The 19,898-nt window shown below is 44.1% G+C and overlaps 1 protein-coding gene across 2 annotated transcripts in view; it reads left to right on the forward strand.

The window, feature by feature from the left end:
• The first annotated feature begins 2,266 nt into the window (after positions 1–2,266).
• LOC140915356 (heparan sulfate glucosamine 3-O-sulfotransferase 1-like) overlaps positions 2,267–19,898 on the forward strand; it is a 100,617-nt gene continuing 82,985 nt past the window's right edge. Inside the window, exon 1 of one of the 2 annotated variants that reach the window (XM_073354944.1) lies at positions 2,267–2,814. The gene's annotated coding sequence lies outside the window, so the exon portion shown is untranslated. The remainder of the gene's footprint in view (positions 2,815–19,898) is intronic. The other variant, XM_073354943.1, reaches the window with a different exon arrangement.

Here is a 19,898-nt window from a genome sequence, read left to right on the forward strand (position 1 = left end):
GTATTCACAAAAAGAAAAGGAGTACTTGTGGCACCTTAGAGACTAACAAATTTATTTAATTTAATTTAATAGCGCTCCTGCTGGTAATAAGCAGCAGAGGCAGCCATAAACTGGGAAGCGAACAGTCACATCCTCACATTCCAAACTAGTCACATTGAAATAAGGTGCTATTGGGCTGTTAGGAATACAATCCTGTCCTGATAGTGCCTATCGCCTCCAGAGAAAGGGAAGTGCCTAGAAAATGTAAAAGGAAACTTAGTTTGATAGCATCCTGTCTGGCAAGAACTCACTTATCAATAGCTGGGACGTGAAATCCTCACTTCTGTATTGTCTTGTCATTATAGTTCCCACTTTGCTATTGTTTGTCTGTATAATCTCTGTCTGGTTCTGTGATTGTTCCTGTCTGCTGTATAATTAATTTTGCTGGGTGTAAACTAATTAAGGTGGTGGGATATAATTGGTTACATAATCATGTTACAATATGTTAGGATTGGTTAGTTAAATTTCAGAAAAATGATTGGTTAAGGTATAGCAAAGCAGAACTCAAGTTTTACTATATAGCCTGCAGTCAATCAGGAAGTGTGTGGGTGGCTGTGTGTGGGGAAAATGGGAACAGGGAATGTGGGTAAGGAAATTGGAATCATGTTTTGTTAAAGGGGGAAATGGGAACAGGGAATGGGGGTAAGGAAATTAGAATCATGTTTGGCTAAGGACAGGAATGGGAACAAGGACACAGGTGTAAGGCGCTGTGGTGTCAGAGCTGGGAAGGGGGACACTAAGGAAGGAAACTGGAATCATGCTTGCTGGAAGTTCACCCCAATAAACATCAAATTGTTTGCACCTTTGGACTTCGGGTATTGTTGCTCTCTGTTCATGCGAGAAGGACCAGGGAAGGAAGCGGGTGAAGGAATAAGCTCCCTAGCAGCAGGAGAGTGGGGTGGGGGGAGACAAAACCTTTTGTAGTGGTAAACACCCATTTTTTCATGGTTTGTATGTATAAGAACATCTTCTGTATTTTCCACAGTATGCATCCGATGAAGTGAGCTGTAGCTCACGAAAGCTTATGCTCAAATAAATTAGTCTCTAAGGTGCCACAAGTACTCCTTTTCTTAAAATGTTAGGGAGCCAGGCTGGCAGTTTCTGAAGGCAGAAACAGAAGTAGCCCTCCATTTGAATCATCTTGGTCAAACTGAATGTTTTCCATGTAACTTTCTGACCAGTTCTAAACCTGACCCACCAGTAGTGCTCTGCCCATACCCCTGGCCTTCAAAGAAGAGTTGGTGGAAATTTTTTTGTGACAAATAATGGAATAATTGTGCGTGCTTAAAAGTTCAGAACTGGCTTTTGCCTGAGCTTATTGGAAGATTAGGGGTTAGAATTACAGCAATCCCAAACGTGAGGAAAATGGTAACATTTCAGAAAGGGAGAATTTGAAAATCTTTCTTCTGCAAAAATTAATATAAAACAAAGAAAAGGCAATTGTCCTCTGAAGTATTACGGTGCCAAACTTGTAGACTAAATTCATTCAGTCAAGTGTGAAACACCACCAGCTGCTTTAAGCACATCCAATCTCAGCTGTGGAAGAACTAGTGCTTATTCCTTTGAATGTAGCCAACACCTAAAAATCTACAGCAGAAAAAGAAAACACAAAACAACACTGTGCCATATAAATTCCCTTTTCCTCCTCTTTTGTTCTCTTTCTTCAGACTTTGTCCTCATTTGGCATGATGTGGGCTATATTCTCGTCAGTTACCAGTGTAACCCTGTTGCTCCCCAGCCACTTGATGTAACCAAGGGGCAACTTGTCTTTAGGGTCTGATTCCGCACATCCTGGGGAGACCCCTGCACCCACCTGGAGCCCCATTGCTGTCGTTGCAGGATTAGGACCCTCGTTTGTAAGTTTCTTGGAACAAGGGGCCTGTCTGTTTATTCGGCAGCAAGCAAGGCACCCTGAGTGGCAGAGGACTAACCATGGGTGGTGCCATTGAAGTCAGTGGGGTTTTCCCAGAGGCTTTGGCCGCGAGACACGATTGGCTCCAGGCTTTCCTGCGGGTTTGGTCCAACAGCTCCAAACCTCACCATTCAAACGAGCAAGCTGCTGGAACCGGCTCAGGCGGCCCCTCTGCAGCGCCCTGCCCACCGGATCCCTCTCCACGGGCGAGCCCGAACTACGGCCCCGCGGTCTAGCCCGGCTTTGCAGGAGCAGGGGCTCAGGTACTGCGCTGGATGCCCCAGCGCTACCGCCTCCCTGCCCGGGGGCTGAGCGCTCCCAGCGCCTCGGCAGTCCCCGCAGCCGGCTCCCCGCGAGCGGGCAGGGCAGCGCCAGCAGCCCGCCCGAGCCCAGCCCGGAGCGGGAGCGGTACCTCCCGAGGCAGGGGAAGGAGGAGCCGGCTCGCTCCGACAGTGGGCGCCTAGTCACCTGCCCAGGCTCCTCCCCTCTCTCGGAGCCGGCGGGGAGCCAGCTCCGCGCTGAGCGCCGCCCCCCCGCTTGGTGCCTGGCTGGCCGGGAACCCATGCGTCCCTTCAGCAACTTCGGAGTGACCGTGCGAGCCGCCTGCCCAGCCCCTGCTCCGCTCCGCTCCGGTCACCCGCGCTGATAAATTAATCATGATGGGGCTGCTGCTGGTCCTGCATTTATCCGGAGCGGACGGGGCCACCGGCTCCAGCCGCAGCACTGTGGGGTGAAGAGCGCGGGCGCCTGCCCCCTGCTCCCTCCAGCACCCGCTCCGGCTCCGAGCCTGCTCTGCTGCCAGCCTGGCAAACCCGGACGCCGAGGAAGCGTCGCTCTCTATGGCTCCGGAGGAGGTAACGAGAGTAAGGACTCGCCGTAGAAGCCAGGGACCGGCTTACTCCCTGTTTCCAGCAGCAGCCAGGAAACAGGGCTGGGTTTGGGGGGAGGGCGGCGTAAGGTTGTGCATGAGTAACAGCTGCTTTTATTGTTAGCTGTCCCTTGGTAGCCCAGGAAGAGTAGTAAACAGACAGGCAAGTAGCCTAATGTCCTTAATCCTTTCAATAGTTAAGAATCGGCACCTCCTGCATAACTGTGCATGATTCAGTCCTACTTTTACAGCTACTGATGCTATCAAAAACATTGTGACTTAAACCTCCGGACTTCCAGGTCACTTGAAAAGATACGAAATATTAAACACAGCCAGTATATTCATAATGCCCTGGTTACACCAGAGTAATGAAGACTTGCTAATTTACATACAGTACTAGGAAATTATCTTGTGGGGGGGAACCACATCCCATTGCACCTGCTCCATCGAGATTTGTCATTTGAATCTAGAGAACAACTATAACTCATGTAAAGCGGTTGCCTTAGATTATGTGTTTGAGATCTGTGGAATTATGAATCCAAGTGCTGCATTTAAATTTTCCACTAGGAAAAGACAGGGACCATTTAGAGTCAGGTCAGATCCAAAGTACCTCATTTCATTTAAAGCTAAACTGCAGTTATTTATTGTAATTCTGAAGAGCGCACTCTTGTCTTGTTCTGATACAAATACAGGTAATCCTTTTAGAGTACATAATATTGGGTAAATTGTTAAACTGATATTTCTCAGTCTCAAAAGTGGGTGACTAATATAAGGATTATGTTTTAGACTTAAATGCATCCTTTCATTTTGACACCTGTCTATGATAAAATGAGAATCATTGGGCTATGTTAAATTTCACTGTCCAAATTCTGGAGTGTAGGCATGCAAAATCACATTTTCCAATTTATATCATGGCTGAAAACGACTGGAAAAACTGCAGCTACCAGAATAATGATTCACTTTCTCTTTCTCTTTAAAAAAAGAAAATCTATGCCAAATGTATATAGACTGCCTTGATCCTCTGAATCACCCTTTTTAAATTGTAGTACTTCATTCTCTGTAAATTTTTGACTACTTCTCCAAGTGAAACACTTTTAAATAGTTTTTGGTTCATGAGAATAAATGAGATTAGCCAATATATATTTTTTCTTTTTTAAAAAGCGATTGCACGTGACTGCTATTTATAGGAATTTCTTATCAATATGGCTAATATTGGTTCACTAATTAGGCAATTTGATTATAGACTGGTATAGTTCTAGAAAATCATTTGTTTCATGTTATAGTATCTTTAAGATAAAAATTTAGATTTTTTTGTTGTGACATCAGTTAAGCTGCCTATATTTTACTAGTCATACTTGCAGATTTAAACAGATGTGTCACAAACAGGTTTGTGTCTGTACATATGCAAATAATATTTATATTTGGTTAATATTAACAATCTATAATATTTTTAATAATGGTCATTCCTATATGTAAATCTTATGGCAGAAAACAGTAAAAGTTGCAAAAACTGCAAAAGTTTTATTCTTCCAATTGTGCAAAAATACTGATGTCCATACTAAAAAGACAAATAGTAATTCAAGTCAACTTGCAAAACATAACAATCTTCCTTTATTTGAGGCACAATGACTGAAGAAAATGAGGGGTGCTGTTGTTATAACACCAGTGGTGTATCTGGTTTGAACTTTCATAACTTGCAGGTTTAATGAAGAGAGATTGTTGTCAATTAGTGAAAGGGAGGCTCCTATTAAAATATTTGATAAGCCCAGGTATGTCAGAAGTAACAAATATGGTCACAAGTGATCTTACTGCTGGACACATCTAGTCTTAAAACCAAAAATGGTTGCACTAATTGTCTCATCAGTATTCAGCACTACAACTAAAGCATGAAGGAGTCAAAAACAAATAACCAAGATGTATAAAAAGGACAAAATATAAAAAGAAAATATTGAGGAGGAAATTATATTTGTGAGTTGTGGTTTTTCTGTCAAACCCAGTCATTCAAGGATTGACAAAGCACAGCAGATAGTTCATCAAATATACTGCTGTGGGTTTTTTTTTTAAGTTTGTCAATAAGCCAATCAAAAAGGTGGGGAATCAAGTATAGATGTGCATGAAATAAGGAAACTATAGGTCAAACCACTGTAAACAATGGGGTCTTCTTTATTGGCTTCTTAGTTGGCTTGAATATCTGCAATGGCAACTGGAGGGCAGTTGTTTTTCTTTAAAAGCATAGTGTTTGTCAAATATGATTCTGCTATCACTATCAATGGCATGTTCAGAACTGTCAGTAACATTGGACCATCCAGTGTATACTTTGAACAGCCAGTGTGTTCAAAGTATACACTGAGTGGTGAGCAACTCCGAGAATAACCTTTTGGATATTTTGTTGGGGGGTAGGGGTGGTGGGAATGGGGAGGTTAGCACCATAGTTAACTTTTTTTATTTTTGGATCGATCAAAATGTCTTTCCTTATGTGTTGACTTTTTAAAAGTAAAAATATTTAGCAATAATCATTTTTCACTGATCTAGAAGCCGATTGAATTTGAATGGCGAGCCCTGAACCTGTATAGATTGATAAGAGAAAGTAGTAGTCTGAGGTGGCAGGGACATGATGTTCTATTGCTACTTTTAGTAAGTCCTCTTGCTGTCACTCTGGCTGGTGTTCTGCCTGAATACGTCGCTGCATGTGGCATGGAAGCTCTGAAAAAGAAAGATGATACCAGAGCCACCATCGCAGTTTGAGCTTAGTATCTGTCTAAGGCTGAAATATAATATATGTTTGGCCACTGAAGCCTGGATCAAATTATGTTGGAAATCATTTGCTTCCATTTTAATCAGAATGGGAAGTCATTGGTCAGCCAGCAGCAAGGAAAGAACGTGCACGTACAGTTATCATGCTTTACTCCTCAGACTCTATTGACACTGTTGGTTGATGCAATGAATCCAGGGCTCAGTGACTTGAGTAAGTGACAGTCCTATTTGGTTTTTCAGCTGCTGCAACAGGTTGAGCATTTTCTTAAAAGTGTAGTTTTCCACGCCTCTTGGTGACACCTGGTTTAAAAGGAGCAAGGCCGAGCAGAGTTGTCTGACCACAGCATTTACTCAGTGTGATATAAATGACCTATAGTTTACTATTTGACAACTGGTCCATATCTGTGGTAAAGTGAGCATGCCCTCCTTACTGTCTATAGCTTGTTTTTCAATCGCATGGTATTCTCTTAGCATCATAAAACTGTTTAACAGAATGTCTGGAGATACCAGAGGAATATTACCTGGGCATCAGCTGCAGGCATACATTTTAAGAGTGATTGCTATGAAATATTGAGATGGCAGCATAAGGCTAGAGAGTGCAATGCTGACAGCATAGGCCTGTATGCATGAGCAATTCAGTATCCAGTCGCTATTCTTGTTTTATACATTGTCACTTTTCTTGAACGTGTCTCGTCAACTTGTGCTCCAAAAAATGGTGGTGGTTTCAGGGTTCAAACAAGCTGTTCACTTTAGCAAAACTGGAAAGAGTTCCATAGTCTTTGAGAGTGGACTCATAGGGATGGTCAGTTACAGGCTAGCAGTGGGTGGCAGTAATCTAGGGAAATAAAACCACACTGAGAATCGGATGGCTCATACAAAGACATAGGAAATTACAAACTTGTAGTAGTTCAGTAGCTGATGAGTGTGGAATGGTAATTTTCTGATGAGCCTGTACGAGAGGCAATACCATTCCAGGCCATCAGTCTGTTTGGTAAAATTCCTAGTCTCTGCTTGAATCTCTTAATTTGAAGAAAAGAGTAAGTTTCTAGTCTTCTTCCATGCAAAGATAGCCTTGAAAATGTAAAAGGATGTGAACCAATCACTAGGGGTTAAAGCTTGGAGCTAATCTTTTCCTAAACTTCATGGGTTATTAACAGTCATCCAGGTTTAGGATTTGGTGTCCAGAAAAAAGCATAACTCCAGGTCTTTGGGGTTGTGGGTTGGTGTATCTTTGTGTGGGGAAGAGGAGTTAGAGTGGTGATGAAGACTGCATACCAAGTTTATGGTTGTAATCAGTGTCATGTAAACTATTGCTGAAGAACTAGAGCCACGACAAGCTCCCTAGTAGCTAGCTGTCTGGGTCTGAGTCAGTGTCTCTGCTGAGCACCCCGCATGACCTGTGACCACAGGGAAGGGCAACTTGGTAGTATGAAAGCCGATGTGGTCTAGTGGACTAATCAAAGGACTGAGAGCAAGGGACTAATCCCAGGCCAGCCACTGACTCTATCTATGGCCTTTGTCAAGTTACATAATTCAGGTATTTCAAACTTGTGTGCCTAAAGTTAGGTACCCAAAGATGCAGGTGGAATACCCTCGTTCACTCTCGTGTCTCCTTCTTCTCCCTCTACACATTCACTCCCTCTATCACAGTCACTAGTCATGTTAGAGCTGAACGGGAAATACATTTTGTCCCTATGAAAAAATTGATGAAAATTTTGCTTTTTATCAAGATTTTTCTTCAAAAGTTTTCAGATTTTAATTGAAAACCCCAAATAGCTTGTTAATTTTGGGCCCAAAAATTAATTGAAAACAAATTTCCAAGTTGATGAAAAAGCCATTTTTCATTTAAAAAAATTTGGAATGAAAGATTTTGACCTGCTCTGATCAGTCCCTCTTACTCCCTTCTTTCTTTTGCCACTATCATACTACACCCTCCGTGCTCACCTTTGGCCCAGAGGCTGTGAGGAGAAGCAGGAACACCTGGCATTGGTCACTGTTGGAAGACAGGGTCCTGAGCTAGATGGACCTTTGGGCTGACCCAGTATGGCTGTTCTTATATTCTAACACTGGCCCACAGTTTTTTCATCAGTGGTTCCCTGCATGCATTAGTGTGGCTGCACTGCTCATAGGCTTACCATTTGCAGAGTGTCCAGAGTTTTGCACTTTACATGGATCTGACTCTGGCCTTCTACATTAGAAACTTTTACCAGTATAGCTGTGTTGGTTAAGGATACAATATGTTTGTTTTTTCCTGACATAGCTGTGTCTGCAAAAGTCCTAGTATAAGTGCAGTTTTACCAGTTTGTGCCAGTAAAACTTATGTCCATTCGGCCAGGTCTACACTTAAATGTTTTGCTGGCATGTTGGTTAAGAGCGTGCAAAAAAACAACACCACCCATCCCTACCTGACAGACCTATGCCACCATAAGCCCGAGTATAAATGGAGTTGTACTGGCAAAGTCTGTTAGCTGGTGTAGCTTATTTCATTTGGGAACTGGTATAAGCTTTTCCAGTGAAAGAACTTTGTCAGTATAAGCTGTGTCTCCACTAGGAGGGTTTGCTAATAGGGTTATTCCAGCAAACCCTGTCCAGTGTAGATAGTGATACCAGCAAAGCCTTCCTCGTGTAGACCGTACCTTTGTGTGGGAGAGGATTATCATGAAGAGGTTGCTTGTTGTGAGGCTTCCTGGGGGCAGGAGGGCAGCATGACTTATGTCAGAGTTGGGGTGGTCCCGGAGGTGCTTATGTACTGACACATCCTGTTATCTGTTTTACCAGCTCAGCTGGCCAGTGGCTACTTCAGGTGACAATTCTCCTAAGGCTGACAAAAACCATGAGACAACACTCTGTTTTTTTTAAACTGACAGGGACAGGCCCCGAAAATGAAGTAGTTGAGCTTCTAGCAAAAAACAGTCTGTCATGAAAATCTGCTACTATATAGGATACTACATTGGGAGCTCTGGGAAATTACAGCCCAGTAAACCTTACATTTGTACCTGGTAAATTGGCTGAAACAATAATTAAAAATAGAATGATACCTAGAAAATCATGATATTATAGCAATTAACAAGCATGGCTTCTGCAAAAGAAAAATGTCCCTTAGTAATCTGTTAGAATTCCTTGAACAGATTAATAAAATAGTGGCTAAAAAAGAACCAGTTGATATTTGTTCGGACTTTTTAAAAACGCCTTTGACAAAGTCACTCGTGAGAAGCTACTAAAGAAGCAAAGTAGTCGTGAGGCAGAGGTAAAATGCTATCATGGATCAGAAACTGGTAACAGACAGAAAACAAAGAATAGGAATAAGAAGTCAGTTTTCATCATGCTAAAGGTAAACGGTGGGGTGCTTACAAGATTCTGTACCAGGATTGGTCTTATCCCATATATTTATTAATGTTTTGTGAAAGGTGGTCAGCAGTGAGATGGCAAAGTTTACAGATAACACAAAATTGTTCTTCGTACACAAGAACAACGGAGGATTCAATGAAACTGAAAGGGCAAATTCAAAGCTATAAAAGCAAATGCTTTTTCACACAATGCACAAGTAGCTTATGAAATGTATTACCCAGTGGCATCTTGTGGGATGTCTACACTGTAATAAAAGACCCATGGCTGGCCTGGGTCAGTTGACTTGGGCTTGCGGGGCTTGGGCTGCGGAGCTATGAAATTTCAGCATAGACATTTGGCCTTGGATTGGAGCACAGGCTCTGAGACCTTCCCCCCGTTGTGGAGTCTTAGAGTCTGGGCTCCAGCCAAAGCCCGAATGTCTATGCTGCAATTTTATAGCGCCACAGCCAGAGCCCTGTGAGCCAAGTTAGCTGACCTGGACTCTGAGGCTCAGTGCCATGGGTTTGTTTTTTTTAATCAGAGTGTAGATGTACCCACTGAGGGTAGGACTTGATGTTTTCAGTAGTAAAAGGAATATCCATAGTTACATAAACAAATATTAGGGAGGATAAAAAATTTACAAATTAAAAAAATTACTTACATTTATATTAAATATAGGTTTCTTTTTTAAATTTAAACTTGAAATTATGGCAGCCTATGTTAAGGCCTAAACTTATCATCAATTGTCAACAGCAGTAGCATTTTCTGCAAGGTGCAGAGAGACCATTTTCTTCCGTTTATTCAACTAGTTCAGTTCAATGACTAGTTCATTCATAGTTAAGAAGCCAAGTGAGAGTTGAAAATGCAGGAAAGCTTGTTTTCCTTTTTCTATCTATGAATGAAAACTACTTGTGAGAGGCTGAGATCTACAAGTTCTAAAATTTTGAACATAAGAACGGTCATACTAGGTTAGACCAATGATCCGTCTAGCCCAGAATCCTGTGACCAATGCTAAGTGCTTCAAAGGGAATGTACAGAACAGGCAATCAACAAGTGATCCATCCCCTGTTGTCCACTCCCAGTTTCTTACAAATAGAGGCTAGGGACATTCAGAGCATGGTGGTGCATCCCTGACCATGTTGCCTAATAACCATTGATGGACCTATCCTCCATTAACTTATCTAGTTCTTTTTGAACCCTGTTATAGTTTTGAAGGACAATGGTGGCCGAAAACAATCAATTCAGTTCACTAACCTACAGATAATTCTTCCTTTGTTTAATCAATCAGTTAGATTTAAATGCAAAGCATTTTTTGGTAAACCTTTTTTCTTATGTATCCAGCATATTTACAGTAGTTTTATTTAACTAATTTTTAAAAATGCTGGTTTTGTGCACTTTTAGTTGAATTCAAGTTTTCATCCAAAAAGAGCTTGACACAAATCGCTAGTGAGAAATGCATCAATCACCATTTTCTAACTTAATAAAAATGTAAAAATTAAGAATCTGAATAAGTGTAAGGGGACTGTTGAACCCTTACTAACATTCAGTGGGGGTGTTTTGGTTAGCTAGCTCCCAGTACTAAAAGGGGAAGGGTCTATGGGAAACGAGGACCCTGAGACTGATAGTCCCCAGGAACAATGGGGAGAGGCCAATGACAGGGTGAGCAGGCTAATCAGGGAGTCAGGAAGCCAGGAAGGTCCTGTCCTCTGTGTGAGCTGGATTTGCCTGGGTCAGACAGAGTGGGGCTGAGCTAAGGAGAAAGCAGGGGCCCAAGCTAAGCTGGGGAGCAGGGGTGTGCCAGATCCAGAGGGACCAGAAAAGCAGCCCAGAGAAAGCAGACCCTGTCCTGGGAGCAGAGCTGCAGCCCCAAAGCCAGAGGCACAGCCCAGAGAGAGCAGACTTGCCCTGGGAGGAGAGCTGCAGCAACCAGAGCCAGAGGGGCCAGAAAAGCAGCCCAGGAAGCAGGTCAGTGCTGGGAGCAGAGTCACAGAAGCAGCCTGCAGAGCAGACCTGTCCTGGGAGCAGAGTTGCAGCAACCAGAGGCAGAGGGGCCAAAGAAGCAGCACAGGGAGCTGGAGGCAGAGCAGCAACAGCAGCAGTGCAGAGACAGGGTGGTGGAGCTGGGGCTGGAGCAGTCTGGAGCTGGGTGCGGGGAGCAGCTGGGGAGACGGAGGGGGACCCTGGGCAGCGGGCCCAGCACAGGGAGACGCCTCAGCCAGGAGGCTCTGCAGGCCAGACTTGTGGGGGGGATTGGTAACCCTGACAGGGCGGGGGCAACGCTGGGAAGAAGGGTCCTGCCACCTAGAGCCTGAGAGCGTGTGGCCACCACCAGAGCGAGTGTCCAGCCCACAGCATCCCTGCAGCACAGTCAGGGCCTGAGAAGAAGGCCTAGGACTTACAAGGAACAGACTGTGAACTGCCCTGGCATTACAGAGACACTGTTTGTGATGTTCCCTGCCACAGAGCGGGGTGATGTGTTTCCGTTAACTGTTCCCATTTTTCCTTATTCTTTTTAAAATTAATTGTTGATTAAATAACTTGCATTTGGTTTAACGTGTATGTGGGTCAGTGGGTCAGAGAAGTGCCCAGTGCAGAGAGAGAGTACCTCGGAGTGGGAAGACCCTAGCCCCTGTCCTAGGTGACCACAGCAGGGTTGGGGGTCGAGCCCCCCAGGAATCCCGGACCCAGCCTTTTTGGGGTTACGAGGACTCTGCCAGACAGGAGAGTGGAAGGGGAGTCCTCAAGGGCAGGGAGGCCACTGGGTAAAGGAAGTGGGAGCGAGGACTCAGATCCTTTTGCTAGCCCACTTCACCGGGGTAGTGCAGAAGCCAGGAAAGTTCCCCACAATAGCGGGACTATTCCCCCGCTTACGTAAGTGTGCTGACCACTGTCAGAGACAGGATACTGGAGTAGATTGACCGGTTGACTTATTTGGTATGGCACTGCTAGTATTTGAAGTTCACATGATAAGCTTATTATTTGTAAAAACTGAAATTGTGGTGGTCATTTATATTAATGCAGAATGGTTGTGATCGTCATGGACAGTCAGAGTTATTTTTGTTTGCTTTTTGTGAGGGATAGAATGGGAGTCAGTAATTTTGGTCAGAGGCGCCGACTTTCTAATGTGCCATGGGATGCTCGACCCCTGCTCTATCTGAGGTCCTGCCTCCACTCTATCCCTTCCCCCAATGCCCCACCCTGGCTCTGCCTCGTCCTGCCTTGCCCTCACCCTGCCTCTTCTCGCCCCCTCTCCGACCCCTCACTCACTCCTCCCCTCTCCTCCCCAGCGCCTCCTGCACATCGTGGGATGGCTGATCCTGGGAGGCGCTGGGGAGGGAAGAAGATGCTGGGGAGAGGGGGAGGAGCTGATCGAGGTGCTGTTGAGCACCCACTGTTTTTTTTTTCCCCATGGGTGCTCCAGACCCAGAGCACGCACAGTGTCGGTGCCTATGGTTTTAGTGGCTCCTGAATGGCATTAGTGTTGGATGCCATCTTTTGTATCAAACTCTAGCCAGTAGATGTTGGATAAATTAGTAGCCCAGGCACCTATCCTTCTCTCACTCCCCTGTCTGTGTATCCTGACTGTTAAAGGGAAAAGAGGAAAGATTTCTGCTACTCTTCCTTCCCCAGGCCCTTGGTTGCTGTTAAAGTAAAAGTGGTCTCTGTGACACTCACACACAGGGGCAGCCCTAGCTGTTTTGTTGGCCATGGTGGAAAATATTTTTGGCTTCCCCACCCATGAGTGGCCGAGCAAAAAAAAAAAATATCTACACAATTGAGGAGAGGGGGCTGGCCAATCAACTGATCAAAACCAGCTGCCCTCCGCTCCCCAAAAAGCTAAGCAGCACAGTGGTCCAGCACTCCCTGTAAGTGTGCACCGAAGGTGACCAACCTGGTTGCCCACCCTTAGAACTGGCCCTGCATACACACACACTCGGTTGCTGTTTTGTCAGTTTTCCTCACCTATGTGAGAAACTCCAGGGCTGCTTGTAGCTTTCCCTAGCAAAGTGAAATTGACATACATGTTCTGCATTTCACAGCTGCCCAAAAAGTTCTGAATGAAAGTCTCCAGTTACTTTCAATGTAAAGGGGTTACATGAACAGTATGGAACTGTTAGTCTGTGGGCTCAAGAAAATCCTATCCCTTCGGTGCACATTTAGAAGGTTACCTCTATAGTCAAGAACTTATTTTCTTTAAAAATAAAGGCCTAACTTCTGTACAAAATAGAAGGATTTAGGCCTTCTATTTGGGAACACTAATAGAAAACATAAGTCATATAAAGGCTTGGATAAATGGAACTCAAATAAAAATGTCCATGCATTTAACATCTTTTTTTCAAACTTAGTATTTTTAATGTAGTTTTGAGTTTGGTTAGTACATTGTCTAGTTATTAGTGTATTTACCTTTATTTTAGTTCATGTTGACATCATAATGAGGTTTGTAAAGACTTGTCCTGGTATTGATTTGTTTCATCTTGACATTGTAACATGATTTCCATTGCACTTTTACAGTTTTGTTAGTAGCTTAACATTAGAATGTAAACATCAAGAGAACAATACAAAAACCCTGTGTGAACAACACATTGAAAAGTCAGGACAAGATGTACAGATTTTTATCCTAAGCAGCACTAGCTTACTCTGACACCAGGGGTGGGCAAACTATGACCTAGGGGCTGCATCCAGCCCTTCGGATGTTTTAATCTGGCCCTTGAGTTCCCGCTGGGGAGCAGGATCTGGGGCTTGCCCCTCTCCATGCATGCCATGGCTCCACATGGCTCCTGAAAGCAGCGGCATGCCCCTCTCCGGCTCCTACATGCTGGGGCAGCCAGGGGGTTCTGCACGCTTCCCCCGCCCCCAAGTGCCTCCCCCGCAGCTCCTATTGGCCAGGAACCATGGCCAATGAGAGCTGCAGGGGCGGCACCTGCGGACTGGGCAGGGCACAGAGGCACCTGGCCACGCCTCCACATTGGAGCCAGAGGGGGGACATGTTGCTGCTTCCTGGAGCTGCTTGAGATAAGCACCACCCACAGCCTGTACTCCTGACCCCCTCCCACCCTCCTACCCCCTGTCCCAGCCCTCATCCCCTTCCCGCTTCTGAACCCCTCCGTCCCAGCTCAGAGCATCCTCCTGCACCCCCAACCTCTTATCCCTACCCCCAGCCTGAGCCCTCCCCCCACCCTGCACCCCAACTGTCTGCTCCAGCTCAGAGCTCCCCGCCGCACTCTGAACTCCCCATTTATGGCCCCACCCCAGAGCTTGCACCTCCAGCCAGAACCCTCACCCCCAACCCCACACCCCAACCCCAAATTTCTTGAGCATTCATGGCCCACCATACAATTTCCATACCCAGATGTAGTCCTTGAGCCAAAAAGTTTGCCCACCCCTGTCTTACACATACATTTCCCTTGTTTAGATGGTTAAATGTAAACATATGGAACTAGACTGTTTGCTCAACACACTTCTCTGTGGGGAGAGTCGTGTGGAGCTGTCCTGCCCTATGGAAAAAACTTCTCCCTCCTTGTACAGGCAACACAATAGTGGGACATGGGGAGGCAGGAGTGCCTGCACACACATGGCCACATCATGTTCCTGAGTATAATCTGATCCCAGTCTGGCCCATACAGTACATGTGATGTGGGAAAAGTTAATGTTACTTGTGTGAAGTAAAATGTATGATCTAGATACTGCATCTGTATTGTTTTTATGTATGTAGTTTCCATTTTCGGGGGAGAAACCCTATCCAGGCTTAATGTTTAGAGTGGAGGGTATGAAATGTAAAGATCTTTGAAGTGAATGTCTTGTGGGAAGGGAAGAGCTAATGAGTCAGATCTTGGGGCATAGATGAACTGCACAATGCATAGGTCAGAGTGTGAGGGTGCAAAGATGACATAAAGCTCACATTAACTTTAACTCATTAACGACTCCTTGATACAGTTGTATGTAGGTGCCTATCTCTTTTACCATGTTAGAACAGCATAAAGGTTCTTGTCATTTACTTTGGCTCCGAATGGCCACAAGAGACTGAAAGTGCCAATGACTGCTGTGGCATGCACACCCCTGTTCTTTTGGCCATGCCCCTTTTATCTGCTATGCCAGGAGCAGAGAGCAGGAATAGCATCTGAGTACCTACGTTGGCACTACACTGGGGAGGGTGGCCTGTATGCTGCGATGATCCTCCATGCACTAGGTAACCCGGTTGAAGGGCCGGATTGCTGTGTGCCAGGAAATCTGTTTCGATATCTTGACTATTGCTTGGTTGGAGACAGATGTCTGCAAGGTTGGGTTATCAGGCCAGCAGTGCATCCATTTCCAAATGGAGAGCTGTACCTTTACAGTGGACGGGCAGGGGGGAACGTATCACTAAAATGAAAACTTAACATTTTGCAGAATCTTGCAAAATGCTGAGAAATCATAAATTGATGGGATCCACAATTTTCTCACATCCACAATTTTTTTTTCTTCTTGCCCCTGATGTGAAGACATGGGTTTATGGAGGTCTGAAGATCTATGTACTTGAGGTTTATAATTTGGTATAGTATTTCTCAGTCTGTGTAATCTCTGTATGAATATATTGTAGTGCTGCCTAAGGCCCATCAACTCACAATTCACATCCTTTAGGGTGCCCATACATGAAGTGCCTTATAGAAAAAAATAAAGGGCTTTCTCTGTATGTCAGTCAGGCCCTCTCTAGAAGGCAGAGACCTACAGAATTCTGGGAGAATGACTGAGAGGCTGTTAGCTACAAGAAACAGCTATGAGCTGAAACACTGCGAATCATATAGCAATACAATTTCCAATCTTTGGACTTTTTCTTGATTTATTTTTTCCCCTCCAAACCTGGATGCATCTTCTCATAGTTTGAGAGTAAATGACTTTGGTAAACACTGGTAAGAGTAAATGACTTTGGTTTTTAATCTGTTTCTCTTCTTGCTTTCTTAAACTAACAACATCTTGTTTAAGTGTAGTTATAATTGGGATCTGAGTAGGGTGGACAACAAAGGTGGCATAAAATAAACCCTCAAGGCTAGTAGTGTGCAGAGACTGCCAATAAGAGGGAATGACTGTATGTTTTAATGAGACGTTTGCAATTTCTCTGTTGTGAATTGTCCCAGCAGCTTGTGATCAGGAGCCTCTGTCTTGGCTGGGCAACTGAGTAAGCTAAGAAGGGAGAGCATCCAGTTCCTTCTTCACTGGTATCACAAAGGGGTGGAGAGCCTTGCACTCTGCAAAAATTTTAGTGGATAACTACAAAGTGTGCTCAGTTATGATTTTTTGATTATTTAATTTCTTTTAATTCCCCATCACCAAATTTAGCCAAAAGGTTTTATTCGTGGAGGTTAACCACTAGTTAACTTTGGAGGGTGGGCAGGATTTATTTGTATATCCTCTTTATACTATTTGGGTATCAAAAAAGTCTTTTTTTCATCTTAGTGTTGAGCTCCTTTTTTGGAAAAAAAAAAATCTTTCCTCCAACTTTAAATAAAACACAAACTCACACCCTTTCCTTCTGGCATGAGGCCAACCATGGAAAGCTGTAGACCCAAAAATATTTTTTATACAGCTTTGGTTTGTAATTGAACTTTGTAGAGTGTGTAACTGAAATGGCAGCTATTACTACTGCCCAGTCGTGATATCCCAAAGCACTTTATAAAGTATAAAAAAAATGGAAGCTAGGAAGCTGTGTAGATCTTATTTAATAGCAAAACTGAAAAATACAGTCAGTTTTTCAAAGTTGAGTGCCTAAAGTTTAAGGCAATCAGAATTCTCTGAGCAGAGCTGAAGAAATATTTACTCTCTGAGGCTGAGAGAAATTGGACTAGTTATGTTCCCTGTCATAATATCTTAGCATTTATATATAGTGCTTTCTGTGTTCAAAGAACTTTGCAAACATCAATAATCCTAACATCCCTGCAAAGCATGTAGATATTATATTTGTTTTACAGATGGACAGTTTAAGGCCAACAATTTTTAGACCTGGGACTTTTAAAGTTAGGCTTGATGTCCCCATTCCTGCCACCCAATGATGATGGATTTGGTTGGTAGGCTCTGCCTCTCATACTCCCCTTATCCATGATCTCTCCCACTTTGATGGCAACCTCCTTCTCTCTATGCCAATGGCCCTGATCTGTTTTCATCCTCATCCTCATTTTCCAACCTTTCCAAAGGCACAGCTTCTGCAGCCTTCCTTAGGAAGTGAGCAATTGAGGAGGTCTGCATGACAGGGGATGATGGGGCTAGCAGTGTGATTTGGTATTCCTTTCCTTATTCTCCTCCTCTCCTACCCAAGTATTAGATGAGTCCAATAAACTTAAATTTCATTGACTCCCACTCTGTGTTCACAAGCTAAGAGTTGGTGAACAAAGGTTAGAGTTTGTTGTCTATGCTGAATGCCAAATTTTTTTTAAATGTTTCTTAATTTACAAACAGCTTGTCCAATTTAACATCAATTTCTTTTTCTATTGACAAGCCCCTCTTGTGTTCAGTTGACATATTGAAGTCCAACTCTGCAAGGAAAAGGTCTACAGGTTTACATGGAAAAAATATAAAAATTTGCCTTTTAATTTGGGCATGGTATGGGGGAGTCAATGTCACACTTAAAATGGAAACTCATTTGCAGCCTTTAATTCTGATGTGGCTGTGTGGTGGGGCAGAGCCCCACCCCCTGAGAAAAAGGTCTGAACCAGGCCAGAGAGGCTGCACAGACCAGCAGCCGATCAGTGAAGGCCTGGGGAGAGCCAATCAGGACCAGGCTAGGTCCTATATAAAGGCTGCCCAGCTAGGGAGAAGGCAGGGAACAACAACAACAAAAAAGTTACAGCTAGAAAATATCAGTGATGCACAGGTTATCAAAACTAGTGCCAAAACAGAAGCCTCAGCATTTAATAATGTGGTGCAAAACCAAAGCAGTAAAAGGAGATGGCCAGCAAGGGAGATGGACTTTGCTCCTGATGAAAGGAGCAGCACCTTGGACAAAGCAGTGCTGGGCAGGCTTGGGGGAGCAGACAGGGGCTCCAGCCCATTACCTGCCAGGCTGTGGCCCTGATGCAAAGGGTTAGGAAGGTGCATAGGACCAAAGAGGAAGTGGCCCAGGGAAACTGAGCAGGCAAGAGGGGAAGGAAGAAGGGCAGAGAGAGGCTGCCACTAGAGGAGGGTCCCTGGGTCGGGGCCCAGAGTAGCGGGCAGGCCTGGGTCGTCCCCCCACCTTTCCCCCTTTGCACTGCACCTGGCCATTGAGGAGAGGGGCCGAGACAGACTGCAACTGGCCCCTGAGGTAACAGGCTAGACTATAGGGTTGTGGTTGGCCACCGAGGCAGGTGCAGACAGAAGGATTGCTCTTAACAACACCTCCCCCTCTCCCCCCAACCCCCTCCTGGAAGGGGGTGAGACTGAAGCGGTGGGCACTGCCAGCGGGAAGTGTCCTGAAGCAGACGAGGACTGTCCAAGCAGAGAGCAACGCAGGTCCCAGGGCAGCAGAGCAAATGATGGGCCCGACACCACGTGTTGAGGGCGCTCTGCAGCAATTGAGAGCTAATTCCTGGGGCGACCGGCTGGAGGCGCCCACGGTGGTGAGTCGAACCCTGTCACAGGCTGCCATCTCTTTCTATCCAGTGTCCAGTGAAGCCATCGGAAAGACTCCATAGTCTTCAGTGAGACTACTAAAAGAAAAGGAGGACTTGTGGCACCTTAGAGACTAACAAATTTATTTGAGCATAAGCTTTCGTGAGCTACAGCTCACTTCATCGGATGCTCATGAAAGCTTATGCTCAAATAAATTTGTTAGTCTCTAAGGTGCCACATGTCCTCCTTTTGTTTTTGCAAATACAGACTAACACGGCTGCTACTGTGAAACCAGTGAGACTACTGTCATCCTTAAATCTAAGCATGTGTTTAAGTTCTTTCCTGGATCAAGCCAGAGTGCTTGAACCTCTGCAGGATTGACCTGACTTTTCAGCCTTTTTCCAGACTCCACAAAGGTGGAATAGAAGAAAAATATTTTTAAATCTTGTTACTTGATTTTCTTATATATTCATTTATATTTACAGAATTCCATTTTTACTGCTTTGGTTTTGCACCACATTATTAAATGCTGAGGCTTCTGTTTTGGCACTAGTTTTGATAACCTGTGCATCACTGATATTTTCTAGCTGTAACTTTTTTTTGTTGTTGTTCCCTGGGATACTACAATTAATGAAGTCTCTTGCAATGTATAGCCTCCTGTGTACTTCTAGGGTTTTCTAAGTTCAGAAACTGACAAGTGCACTGGAGAATGAAGAAAAAGAAAAGGCTTATTATTTTCATACTCTACTGCATCCTCATGGTAGCTCTAAGTTTCTGGATCTTAAAGTTAGACCCAGGTGTGTATCAAGCAGAAAACAAGAAATTGAGTCAGGATAACAGGCCAGAGGTCTGAGTTTTCACTGTGTTTCCAACTCCCTTTCCTCTCCACCTTTTAATCAAATTATAGAAGTTGAATATAGCTCGAGAAAGTTAATAGAGACATCTTCTTATGAGCTCCTGCTTTGTAGAATCTGTAAAATAATGATCGTTCAAAAAATATGTCAGTGATACAAAATAGAAATTTTCAAACTAATTTTTTTTTTCACTTGAGGAAAAAGGATGGGGAGGAAGACTATAGTTCTGTTTTTATAGAATTTTGCTTGTAATGTGAATCTCTGCTAGATGAATAGCCAGGCATTCTAAATCTCATCAAAATATCAATAAAATCCAATCCTGATGCCCAGGTATTTAGAAAAGAGTATTGCATCTTTTTTTCATCCTTGCATGGTAATACACATAGAAAATTGTGCTTTAATACTCGAAGGGATTGTTCTACTTTGCTTCTATAATGAAGCAGTTTCCTTTAATCAAGTGAAAGCCAATGGGGATACACAAATACCTAACGTGGCTTTGTTTTGCCCACTGGGAGATATTTGGATTAGTGCTGGCTTGCACTAGAAGGAAATGCAGTAAAAGCATTTTTACCCCCTCCCCAAATAA

This window comes from Lepidochelys kempii, chromosome 7 (genome assembly GCF_965140265.1).
Source record: "Lepidochelys kempii isolate rLepKem1 chromosome 7, rLepKem1.hap2, whole genome shotgun sequence".
Lineage (NCBI taxonomy): Eukaryota > Metazoa > Chordata > Testudines > Cheloniidae > Lepidochelys > Lepidochelys kempii.